Below are 14166 nucleotides of genomic sequence, written 5' to 3' on the forward strand. Positions count from 1 at the left end.
TTGATTGCTGAAGCTGTCATACTGGATATGTACTTACGCACTTCCTGAAAGAGCAAAGGCCAAAGACTATAAACAGTCATATAAACAATAAGGCATTTAAAAATAATAATTTCAGAACTTTACAGAGTATATTAAAGGGACAAGGTATGGATAAAAATTGTAATTGTAGCATTCTGACAATCTGAAATATAATCCAACTATCAGAACTCACATATCTAAATGATTCATGTAACAAATATTGCAAAACATCCTGCACCAGGCACACACATAGTTACTTGTTATATTTTTCTACAAGTTATAAAAAAGAAAGGAAAATCGCTTAATCTGTACGAAGAATAATTCCGTACTAAATTTTGTACTTGTAATATATCACCTTCCATTCAAGGTTTTTCAGATACCATACATAAATAATATTTCGACAGCAGACTGTAGATTTTTTTTCTTTTTTCTGCAGCTGCTGTTTTCTCAATGTTGTCTTCAGGCGATTTCCTGTTGCCATAGCTGATGGCCTGCCAGCGCCTGCCTGAGTCTTTCAAGTGTCAACACTCTGAAGTCTGCTGCAGTGGTCAAATGCCTGTTAATGAGATATAGCAGCTGGGAAGGGGTGAACCACTGTGATGTATAAAGGAATGCCACTGGTGCAGGAAGCAATGCCTTTTGAATCTATTCAGCAGTTTAAAAGCTTTCAAATCAACAAGGTCATGCTGTAGTCATTATTAAAATACACAACACAGTTCCTTGCATCCCCATGTTACTCCAGAAGTTTGTTTTTTAATCACTTATAAATAAAACTTTATTGTTATTGTTATCTTTAACAAAATATTATAGTCATTGTCATTTTTAAGGAAATCTTAAAATGTGGTTTTATTAAAACTTTCGTCATCTTTTAGAGGTAACAGCAGACATACATCATTTTTTTTAATTTAGTATGTTAACAAAGAATTTAGTACTATGAACACGTTATAACAGTATATTAAATGTTATGCCTTACACATCAGGTTCCCCTTTTGATTGAATACCTATTGTTATTAGTGTTGTATTATTGTATTATTATTACTAGTGTTGTAGTATTGTTACTAATTAATCATCCAAATGTATACTTTAGATTGCACATTTTTTATAAGCAAGGAGGAATATTAAAACAACTTGGGAAACTTAACCATAAATAATTGTACTTTGTTTCTCAGTGATAAGACCAACAGACAGGTGAATAAGTAAAATACAACTATCCAAAAAAGAATATGGGAGCTAGATAATATAAAAGCCACAAATAAAGGAATAAAGACATGATATTATAATATCTGGATTAGACAAAGATCCTATGATATTTGATGGTGCACTGCAAGAATGTTTCTAGCAAACCGTTTCTTGAAGATATCATTTAGTATAAGTTCTGAAATGTCTGTAAGCACCTGGAAACACAGGAAAACAATCTCACAGAATAAGGAACAAAGTGCTTCACCTGCAGATCATGGTTCATTTCATTGGGAACAAATACTACAAAGGTGTTACTATTATTTTCAAGAGAGTTGCATAAACATTCAGTTATTTTCCATGGGAGGTACACATATTCATTAAATTACCCAATAAAAGAAGAGAAAGAGACTTATATTTTGAATGGGTTTCAAATTAAGATTGAAATCTGACATAAATATGGTAACACCTACATAATGGTGTTGTGGTATTCAGGATTAATTTAATGTACTCATGTACATTTAGCTGGGCTTTATCATTTGTTTTATCATTGTTCTTATTAAGAATATATTTTTACAGTAAATATTGTAGGCCAAAGCACTATGCAAACAACATTAACATCTTTAATGTCTCCCCATAAAATTTTAAAGAACATTTGTACTGTGATGTCAGAACTTAACTAGGGCCAAACCAATGGCTGATAATTGCTGTTTTTATTGGCTCATAGTGGTTGTTTCTCAGAGGTACAATCATTGGTTAAATAATACGATAACATGAGATACAGACAAAACAGATGTTTGTAACTGTATTTAATTGTGGAGCACTATGACAGCATGACAGCTGCACTAGCTGCATGAATCATATGCTCTTGTAACTGAGTATGGCTGTAGTGTGCAAGCAGGTGCACCTTATCACCTTAGCAGTTATTTTATTTAGTTAGGACACTAATGCTATTGTACTACCCCTGACTTAACTATTAACAAGCATCTGTTTGGTTAACACAGTAAAAGCTGATTTCACAATTGGAAAGGGGGTCTAAGAAATATTTTTTTCATATTGTCCATCATGTTAGAATATAAAATGTAGAGATAGTGTAAATACATTTCTTTCCATATAGCTGGGGAAACCTTTTGAAGTTTGTTATGAAAATATGATACCTTGCTTCACCCACCATTATACAGTAAAATTCAGTAATTTCATTTTATTAATTTTGAACAGACTTATTAGTAGTGTACCATGAGCCTTTTACAGTAAAAGTCATTTCTGAATTCTCACGAGTGCTAAAATCTGTATCAACATTTACCTTTCCAGCATAGAGAGGTTTGACATTAGCTTACAGAGATGAAGGTGAAACGGTCACCTGAATATGGGGTCAGATGACATACCACACAGTTCAGAAATTCCTAAAACTTTGACATAAATGTAATACTGTTTGGTAACCAAGGACACATGGATAATTTCCCCCATTAAAATGTTGCACTGGGGTCCTACAGTATATTATGTAACAGTGATACAGAAAGAACTTCATAGTAATTGAAATTTATTGTAAATAAATGTTTTACTGGAAGATCAAGATTGCATGTTTCTCTGAACTGAACTTGAGATGTTTTGAATGAATCATAATACCTACAGATTCAAAGTTAACAAAGTTTACCCACATAGGATTATCCTAAATACTGTATGTCCTAATGTGCCCTATTACAATAGATTAACCAATACCAATAGTCAACAGTATTCATGTTTTAGTTTCTGTAGAAACACTTATTTTTTCTAAACATATAGATTTTTTAATTACAAAAATTTACACACAGCAATCTGTAGTGGAGTATCATTATTCAACAAAATGACAAAAAAACAATGAAACACTACAGATTATGGTATGATTGGAAAACTTAAGAAAAAAGATTAATGTTAAATTATTAAATATTATGTGTTTTATTATAAACAGAATCAATTGTAAAAACTTTTTTAGTTTTATTTTCAGTATTCCAAGTCAGTCTTTAACCTGAAACGGCTAGATTTCATATAATTCATTTTAGTTATTCTGTTTAATAATAAAAAACAAAGCAATTAACACCATTTATAATACCGTCATTATATTTTACTGTTAAATAGTTAATAAAGCAGTCAATCGGTGAACGGTCTTAACAAAAGTACCTTCCTGAAAATAGTTCTGTCAAAGTACACTATAATCGACTGTGTAGTTCAGTATCAAAATTCAGTAATAGGTTTATTCCATGCTGAAAAAAAGAAGAGAGAAAACACAACGTTTCACCCGTGGAGCCTTCTTCAGGTGTGAGAGAGACAAGGCAGTAGGCAAAGGTAATGTAGCGGGAGAACAAAGGCTGGGAGGGAGGAGGAGTGAGAGGCGGGAGCAGGGGACAGAAAAAGAGGCCAATCAAGAGGTGTGAAGTCAGAATAGGTGTAGAGAGGTGTGAAATGAAACTTCCAATGAATGGAGACAATTTAAAAGAAGTAGTCTGTCGTTAAGAGAAGGGGAAATGTGTGATCCTAGCTGCATGATAAGTTTGGTTTCGGTAGTCTAGCCGTTCCAGGGTGTGGGGGGTTGGATCAAGCGTCCAGCGTGTGCTTGAGGGCTGTAAGGCCATCATTAGGCACCATGCTCTTGATTGGCCTCTCTTTCTGTCTCCTGCTCCCGCCTCTGACTCCTCCTCCCTCCCAGCCTTTGTTCTCCCACCACATTACCTTTCCCTACTGCCTTGTCTCTCTCACACCTGAAGAAGGCTTCACTGCTGAAACGTTGTGTTTTCTCTCTTCTTTTTTTCAGCATGGAATAAACCTATTAATTGTTCCTTTGCAGCCTACGTATGCTGACGCAGCTACCCACCTGAACTATCAAAATTCAGTATTTAACCAACATGAAAATGATTTCATATGGCTGTAACAAGAACTGGAAAGAGATACTTTTCTGTGTTGTTCTGAACTGCATTAAAAAAATAAAATGTTCTGAATTCTGAAATGCAAATTACCTTAATTATCCTTGTAGCATTAATATAACATCATTATGCTTGTAATCTAAATGTGATTAATATCATTAATGTAACCTTCTACAGCAGTATCTTACCTGGTGTTCTTTTTAGTGTGGTTACTAAACATTTTTGGTATCTTGATATGTGCTTTGTTGATTTGGGAGACATGCAAATACATTTTGCATTTACAGCACAAAATACTGCAAAACACATGTAATAAAAAACTTAAAAAATGTCTTAACTTAGTTTAACTTAAAAATATATGTTTTCCACTATAACTTTGATATGTTTAAAAATTTAGTCTAAAATCTGCTTAATTGTATTTCAATTTCAGCTGAACTTTAAAATATTCTGATTTTGTGCATCTTGGGCAGGACATGTGACAATGTTGTGATCATTCAACAGAGTGATGAAGCCAATTCTTAGGTGGAGATTATTAGGAGGCCACGGTTTGTAAGGGCCAGTGGGGAATTTGGCCAGGACGCTAGGTAACACCCCTACTCTTTTCAAGAAACTCCCTGGGATTTATAATTACCACAGAAAGTCAGGATGCCTCATCCAAAGGACAGTGCCTTTTTACTGTATACTGTATTGTCCCTGTCACTATACAGGGGCATCAGACCTACACAGACCACAGGGTGAGCGCCACCTACTGTCCTCACTAATACCAATTCCTGCAACTCACAACTGGCAGCCCACTGAAGCTAAGCAAGTGTGAGCCTGGTCTGTACCTGTATGGAGGCCTCCTGGGAAAAACTAGGGAGGAAAAATTAAAGAGATTAAGAGCATTATTTTGGTCTTTCTTGCTAGTAACTAAAGTCTGTACCTTCATATCAGAAGTTTCCCAATATCCATCGTAACAAATGCTATTGTTTCCCATAAACCATGGTGTGCCTTCTACTTCTGTGGATGTCTCTGAATTAGATGGAGGAAAAAAGAGCTTTTAAGCATCTAATGGGTTATAAGTTAAAGTCTGAGATCTGTATTCTTTGAGTAAACAAACCAGAAGCACCTAGAAGTTGACATACAGATGAAAGAATTAATAAGGGGGTAATAAGTAATATTACCCCCTGAGTAATAAGGGGGAATACATGCAAGTGATATGAAGATATAAATAGTAAATATATTAATTATTTAGCATCATTTAGCAATTATGTAGTATTTTCAAATGAAACATTCTCAAATATATTGTATTTTGGACTTTATAAAAGCAGTTAAATAGTTCTGTTTCAGTTTACTGCAAATTATATGCAGAGCTCTCAGAAATATATAACATGAAAATATTGATAAATGAAGCTTCACATTTTGGTCATTCATCATTATTTTATAGATTACACATTACAGAACTGGTATTATAAATGGCTCTGTGTACTGTAAATAGTGTAGTGCAACTGAATGTCAGTCAAAACTATTAGGACTGAATCTTGATATTTATCATCACTAACATACCACTGCTGTGATTGCAATCAATGATCATGACAGACAAAATCCAGCTGTGACTTCATGGCAAGAAACCCAAAAATAAAATGTCTGTGTACAAAAACAAGATATACAGTGAGCAACTACTCAATTTAATGAGCTGAAAGCTCTTCAAAGTAGTAAGACTTACTTTTTACACAAAGTATTTATAGAAAAACTGTAGAAGTATTTGGAAAATACTACTTTTTATTCATAGTTTTTTCATGCATTAAGATCAGATCGAAACAAAGATGACTAAGCAAGGTGAGACATTTTAAAGAACATTGTATTGGAGAAACTGAAAGCTTCTAAAAAAAATGAAAACACAGAAAGTGAAGGCTCACAAGTAACCAGCATAAACATTGATGACAATGGACTAAATAAACAACTGAGCTGGAGTGGATCAACAGGAAGAACACATGACATAGAACTGCTCCCCACTTAAGGGCAGAAACATTTCATACCTAAAATGCACAGCTAATGCAGTCTTCCAGTCTTCCAGAACGCCTTACTATTCACAAAGTAGTTTGTCAAATCAAAGAATGCTTAGCAAAGTGATTGGTGCTGGGGTTCTGGGAGAAAGTTTTCAGCAAGAAGAATTAGATGGTCTAGAATACTTCTAGTAAAAATATTTCCTGTAACAGACAGAAAAAAGATCCTGTAATTTCTACTGTTAGATTTGTCCCCTTTATGGTATCTGTTTAAACTGAAATTTGTTAGAAGGTCAGATTCTGATCTCTCACTCCCACTTTTCTATGCTATTAAGCATGCTGAAAGCACACTGTGCTGCACATATCTTTTCTAGTACATAGCATAGCATTTTGTTTTGTCTCAGGACATGTTTCACGTTTGGTACTGCTGGGACAACATTTTTATGTCCATCTTCTGCAAGCCTGGAATGGAATCACTTTCTTGCCTCTTTGATCTCAATCATCCACTGAAAGCAAGCAGCTCTCAGCCGTGGACCCCCGGAGGTTTCCTGACATTTAAATAAGGTTTTTTCCTCCTCCCTGTGCTGTGCAGCTTATTCAACGTGTGGTACTTTCTTGGTCGACATCCAAACACTAGAGGGTGCTCCACTTCTTTCCTGATCCTAGTTCCATGTGATTATTCACGTCCTTCTGGTGTGTCTGGTTTCCGTTTCCTATTTAGTCCCTGTGTCTCCAGTGTTCCTCGCTCAGCATTAGGGTACAGATGTCGCAAGGCCCGCTTAGCAAAACGTCACTCCATGTCCATGTCCTAAGGGCATAGACATCATCCCCGACATCGCCTGACCCCTGAGCAAACTTCTGTGTTTGTCTTGTTTTTGCCGCTACGCATAGGGTCTCTACTGCTCTTCTGTTAATTCCACGAACAGCCTTTCCGGTGTCCATGACACCTGATATAAGATAAAGACAATTAATTTCTGGTCAGGTGTCCAACCCATCACATCTACAGCCCCAGACTGTAGATGTTACATCTCCCTCTTCCCACTTCTTTTTTATGCTGTCCCTGCAGGAGCCCCTGGTTGCTGACTCCCTCTCCACTACGAAGTTGCGAGTGGATGGCATCAGTCCATCAGTACACTGGATCCAGGCCTTCTTGTTCACAGACCCCACTGTCCTTGGACCTGCAACACAGGGTGCAAAAATGATGAGTTTCCCCCATTTATACACTCTCTTTATGCTCCCACCTTGTTTGGGTTTAACTGGTGTCGTGCCAGCCCTTGATTCTTCCCCCTCCCAATTTTTATATAACTAATATTTCCTCTTCTTTTGGGGAGTCACTCAAAATACTTTCTCATTCATTCCATCTAGCAAACTTCAGCAAGCAATAGCTCTCTTCCTACTCCTGCTTCAGGCTGCTCTTCCAGATCACCGCAATGTCTTTTGCTACCCTCCAGAGTTCCAAACTCAAGCTAACCGCTCCTGGTGGTGCTACTAATTGATGCTACTGCCACCTGTTCACGTATTCGTGCTCTGTCACCTCCATTATATGTGGATCTCATGCACTGCATATGTGAAACAAGACTAAGCCTTTATCATGCATGCTTCCCATTTATTCTATGCTGCATATGTTCTGCTCAGTTCCAGCAAAACTGCAGCAAAAATGACTTACTCTTAGCTCAGTGTTCGAAATCTGCATTGGTGTTTTGGGGATCCTTTTCAGGAGGATGTAACAGCCTTGATTTATGACCACAACTGTCATTTTCTCAGCCTGGCAAGTTAATGCTCACGTACAAGGAAGCTATTGCTTTATATTCACCCGCTCATTTTACCATTAGAATTTTACCCTAACTACTAAATTTGAATATTGTCACAATCATGGTATTCTTTAAAACACTTGACATTCCCTTTTAATTCCAGATCTGATTAAACATTTCACCAAGAATTTACTCATCTCATTTTAATTTATTATTTTTCATTTGCTGAAAAAAGTATTTTCATCACTTGTGGGAATGCAATTAAATATAATATCACAGACAGTGGATATCTGGATTTAATACCAGTGGCACAGTCAATCAGTTCCAGTGTCTGAACAATGGATGTTGAAAGGAAGTATTGTATCTGTTTTCCTGTTGAGACAGGGCAGTAGTGATGGAAAGCCTATGTTCTATTTGAAGCGGACATTTCCAAATTCTTACTTACCATTAGTTCCATTCTGCAGACATCCATCTTCCAACTGAAGTCACCAAGTATTACAAGTCTGTCCGATTTTGTTTTTCTGCAAAGAATTAGTTCAGGCTTGGCAATAAAAACCTTAGTTCTACCATCTGAATCTAGAGTAGGGGCAGAGAAATCATGTAGACTTTTTGTTTCCGTGCAAAATTAATAGAAATAGTCATGAGACACTTATTGATTCCAAGACAACTAATGAATCGATTATTTCATTTTTTCTCTGATTTTTCCTTCCAGAAGAAAGTATAGCCCTTACAATGTACCATGAGCTGCCCTTCTCCAGCTTACAATCGAGGTTTCTGGGTTTCACTCACGTTGAATTCGATGCCATAGTACCAGATGTTTGAGGCCACAAATTCAGTGTGGCATTCAGGCTTGTTTCTCTGGTTAGTCCATACTGATGCTATAAGCTTCACTCTTAACTTTATTATTGTTTCTTTAACCACAGGAAGGTAATCGATCTGGATGGTGTTATCCTGTCAAGATTATTAGAGCAGATTATGTTGAAGGGACCTCTTCTAGTTCTGATGCAGTTTCATCTACCAGAACAGCGGCTGAGATATGCAGGATGTCTCATCTTCATCTGCTGTGGATGACTTGGTTGTTAAGGGCCTGTTTGCTGAGTATGGAAGATATAGGAATTCCTAATTGCCTTCACACTGACCAAAGTTGCTTCAGTACTGAAGGACTCCTTTTCCGTTCTTTGTCCTGTCAATCCAGACCTTACATTACTCACTGCTCAGACTCCATGGTAAAGAAGCCTTTGGCATCCATTTTGGATGGTGTTGTATGTGTAATGTGAAGCAAATACATTATTTTCATATGACATACATGATATAACAAAGCAAAATATTGTTGTTCTTTTATTCATATAGTCACAAAACACCCATTCATAATTCCCATCTGATCACAGTGAACAAATTTGGTCATATAGATCTCCAGCTGCCATAATAGACTTAGTGTACAGCTTGTTATCCCACTAAATCAGTAAGACAAACTGATAGCTTGTACTAACATGCCAGTGGGGGTGATATGATAGCAATGTGGGCAGTGTCACATAAAAAAGAGTTAAGTTAAAATAGTTATTTCTGGAGTGCAATTTAACTGAAAAAAAATAATTACTGAAAAAAAATATTTTTTCGCTCTGGGATTGACATTTGTCATGTATCTAGCACATCCAGATCAATATAATTTCTCAATATGGCAGATGGGTTAAAAAGAGGGTGTTCACCCCCTTTGATTCTGGCAAATCAGTCACAGTATAGGATTCATTTCAGCCTTTGTATCTGAGACCAGAATAATATCAAACTTGGCATAGTCTAGCAAGGATTTTGGTCAAGAGTTAATATAATCTGGTTTCAATATAGAAATTTGAGTTCACAATGCAATTATACCCTCTGTGGTTTTGTTTTGTGCAGAACAGGAGACTGACAGACAGTCATATTTATCAAAAAACTTTAAATATCTTATTGTGTCAAATGAGACTCCATTATCATGTCAATATCACATTTTAGCGTTTCAGCTAAAGAACTCTCACATCTAGTGGATTAAAACATCACATTTGTGTTCCATGAAAATCAGAAGCAATACCCACTGTTAAACAGGAATTAATACAATTGTGCATATATTAAGAATTACATTGGAGCTTATAAGTTAAAATAGAGAGACAGAAAAACAAATATTAAATTATTAACCTTTAATTTGCCACCACCATCCATCCACTCTTTCATTTTAATAATAAAAAAGCAATAATAAAAACAAGAAACTTCACCCACAAAAAAATATCCACATGAAGATGGGGAACCCCTCTCCTTCCCATAGCCTCCATTCGCTTGCTATTTGTATAACTAATTCTGTCATCAATTGAATTCAAAATACCATAATACTCTGTTTTTCGCTTTAATCTACAGCCATCAGTAAAAGAAAACCAATGCGAACAATTAAAACCTAATCAAGACTGTGCATATACATATCTGAGCTTTAACAGAAGAAATACCTAAAGATTTTGTTTCCCCAAAAGAATCTACTACCCAGTACTGTCACAATTTAACTGTAGCAACATAGCATTGTCAGGAGCAGTTCTTTCCGGGCCCCATGCAGACGACACAATCCGGAAGGTGAAGAAACAATAGGAAAAAATATCATGCAGGAGTGGGTCAGGAGACAGGGGGGCGTGCCCAAGGTGAGCAGGTGTCCAGGGGAAGTGAGTCCGGGGCGAACAATCCAAGCATAAATCCAAAAGGGAAATCCAATACGGGAGGCAGAGTCCAAGACCAGGGGATCCATCCAAAGTAATTAAAACCAGAACCGGGTCGGGACCGGCGGGGCAGGGACTCAGGAACAGGAAACTAAAACTATAATGGAGCCAGATGCGGCAGGATCCCGGTCTCTCAAGAAACGGGATTCAACGAGAAGCCTTGGGCAAACGCCTGCGTCTAGCTTTAAAGGTGGAACTAAAGAGGGGCTGGAATAAGGAACAGGTGTGGGCAATGGGACAGAACAAGGAAGGGCTGGAGCGCCCTTAAGAGGAGGACTAACGATCGTGACAAGCATCTGCAATGTGACACAGAACTGAATGACTTATTGAAAAGGAAATTGTATTGAAATTATTACACGAGGCATAATTTAAACATGGAGTTATTATTTGTCAGTCTAAAGCACTGCTACTACTTGCAAATGATGAATTTATTAGGAATATGATTCCTTAATATTATGTAGCACTTTTTAAAAAATAAGGATTACAATGCATTTCTACTTCTACCTCTGATGAGCAGCACACACCAGAGTGATGTGCAGCAGTCTATATGTGCCATCATCCCAAGTGAGAAATTGCTTCATCAATTAAATTAGCCAGCAGCTGTACCTCCCTGCAACTCACAACTGGCAGCCCACTGAAGCTAAGTTGGTGTGATACTGGCCAGTATCTGGAGAGGAGACATCCTGGGAAAGCTAAGGTTGCTACTGGAAGAGATGTTAGTTGGACCAGTAGGGAGCACTGACCCTGCAGTCTGTGTGGGTCCTAATGACCCAGTATAGTGACTTTAAATGTTGCCATCCTTCTGATGAGATGTAAACCTGAGGTCCTGACTCTTTTGTTTTTTCAAAAAGCATCCTGGCCAAGTTTCCCCCTGCCTTTTACCAGTTATGACTTCCTTATAATCCCCATCTATAAATTGGCTTCATTACTCTGTTCTCCTCCTCACTGATAGCTGATGTGTGGTGAGCGTACTATGACTGCCGTCGCATCATCCAGATGGGGCTACACATTGGTGATGGAGGGAAGTAACCATTGTTTGTAATGTGCTTTAAGTGGACTGTCCAGAGCAGCGCTATATAAATGTAAGGAATAAATAGTAATAGTAACTATAACTATAACAACGATATCAGTAATGATGATGATGACTATTATTATTATTGAAGGGCAGATTGCACAAGCACAAGAGTGGCACGAGTTCAGCCAGAACACTGAGATTAACAGCCTTTATAAAGGGATTACATACATAAAGGGACACATACAGTACCTGCCGGTTAGTGTTCCAACAAAGGTTATTTAAGGTCTCAGTTATTTAGCTTAATAATAGAAATAAACTCAACTGCTTGTTCTCAGTTCTTAAACATGTTGAAGATTTCTTTTTAACTACTGCATTGAATAAGTAAAATTAAATCCCAAAATTCTGAATAAAAAAGAACACTGAGGAAAACAGGTTCATTATTCATCTATTCTTTTACATGGTATACAAACACAATCTGTAAAAGACTGGATCACCTAGCATTTGATCGGTCGCATGCTAGAACAATTAAATAAAAAAATAGGGAATTCCACAGTTTTGCTCATATTCAGTAGCTAAGGAATCAACAATGTTTTTTTCTATTTCCTGGAATGTACAGTATTTACCAGTATTTTGTTTTGACAGCTGAACATAAGGATTATACTTGATGCAAAGCATAGAACTGTCCATATCAAATATCTCTTGCACATTATAAGAAAAATATTATGTCATAGTTGCCTTAGCAACTGCTTTGCAACAGCTGGCTTGGTTTACTTCACCTAAAACCTGTTCTTAATGGCTGTGTGCCAGATATCTTAAATTGAACTCTCTTCCTGCTCTGTACCAAAGTATTAACTACAAAATTGTTACTTAACCATACATTTTTTAAAATCATTTTTACACCTTGTCTGCTCCAAAAAGGGGATGACATAGTATTGTAATGAAGATATCTGTCCACTATCCAGCACTTCATTTTTCTATAATTTTCTCTTCTGTTGTAGATATGTTTTTTGACATTTCTGTAAAATTGATTACTTCTGAGTAAATTAAATTAAAATTTTTAATATCTCCTTATTTTGAAGAACATACAATTTACATGTATTATGTCTTGTGACCTAGTAATTTCATTATTGAATTTCATTACATAATAGTTCAAGTAGGTGGCTGCGTCAGCACGCATAGGTTGCAAAGGAACTTTTCCATCTTTTCAGCATGAAATAAACTTGTACTTGTTCATCATATAATTCTGTGCAAACCCTATATATATAATTATAGGGGTTATTATATGGCTAACATATATATTTTCCATAGATAATTGTATCTTATGTACTAATATCAACAACAACAGTATATAGAATTTAAATGTAACTGCAAAATGGTGATACTAGAATTATTGCATGACACAGATAGCATTTATACATGATGTTCAGGATTTCATTATTTGTTAATGTCATTTATTTAATACAACTGTATTTTTGTAATGAGGAGAAAAAAGTACCACGTACTTTTATGATCCAGACTGAAAACAAATCTCATAGGTCTTCAGGTCTCTTGTCCTTTAGACGTTCAAGACATCTTGAACTTTGTGAGTACACAGAGAAATGCACAACACAAAGAATAGGAAGTACAAATGTAAATAAAATAAAATTATACAGTATATGCTAATTTTAAGGGACATTTTCTTTGTTTTTTAACTCTCAATTTGGTAATTTGCATCTTATGATATTAAACTATTATTACAAAGTATTCTTATACAAGTAAGCACTCTTAAAATGTTTATTTTTATTGAACTTGATATGCCAAGATTCAATGAAATCTTCTCTGTAGAGAAGAACCTTAAAAAATGACAAAAGCTTAATGTGAAGGTGTTTATTTGCAGATACTCAGTTTTCATTTCAACAACTGACATCAAATGACAATGCAAAGAAACACAAATGTGTTTCATACCCTTGGCAATCACCAGAAATTTGTGGAATATCCTTGGAGATTTTTTGAATGTGGGAATTGAGTACTCTAATGTAAAACACTTGGTCTGGTTTCAAGCTCTTGCACATATTCCCCGAGTTCATGTTACGGTTATCGGAAGGAATCTATGAAAAACGAAGCCAAGCACAACTGCATATCATCAGGACAGCTTAACCCTGTCAAGTGGGGGCACACCAGGAAGTGCCTGTGACACTGACTGGCAGAAATACAATGTGGTAAACAAAACATTCGGAAAGCTTCTTTAAGAGGAACATTAATTTGACTGCACTACCTATAATGGTGCATGAAAGGTAATATTTTAATCCTCCTGATTTGAAAATTTTCCTTTCTTCATTTTTTTGTATACTGTATTTCATGTTCTCATATTATATGTACTCTTGAGGATTCTAATTTGTTTTTATTATTTTGGTAGAATTCAGCTGTACGGAGTCATGATAAATTTAAATGACAGCCCCGACATGGATAAATAAGAGAAATAACACTTAGCAACAATACAAATAGAGATAAGCACAGCAAAATATGGTAGCTTAGGTTGTACATCATGCAGGGCCTGACAGAGAGGTATAGTAGTAAAAGAACCTGTTTTCTTATTCAAACAAATTAGATTCTAAT

Source organism: Lepisosteus oculatus, chromosome 15 (assembly GCF_040954835.1).
Source record: "Lepisosteus oculatus isolate fLepOcu1 chromosome 15, fLepOcu1.hap2, whole genome shotgun sequence".
NCBI classification, from domain to species: Eukaryota; Metazoa; Chordata; class Actinopteri; order Semionotiformes; family Lepisosteidae; genus Lepisosteus; species Lepisosteus oculatus.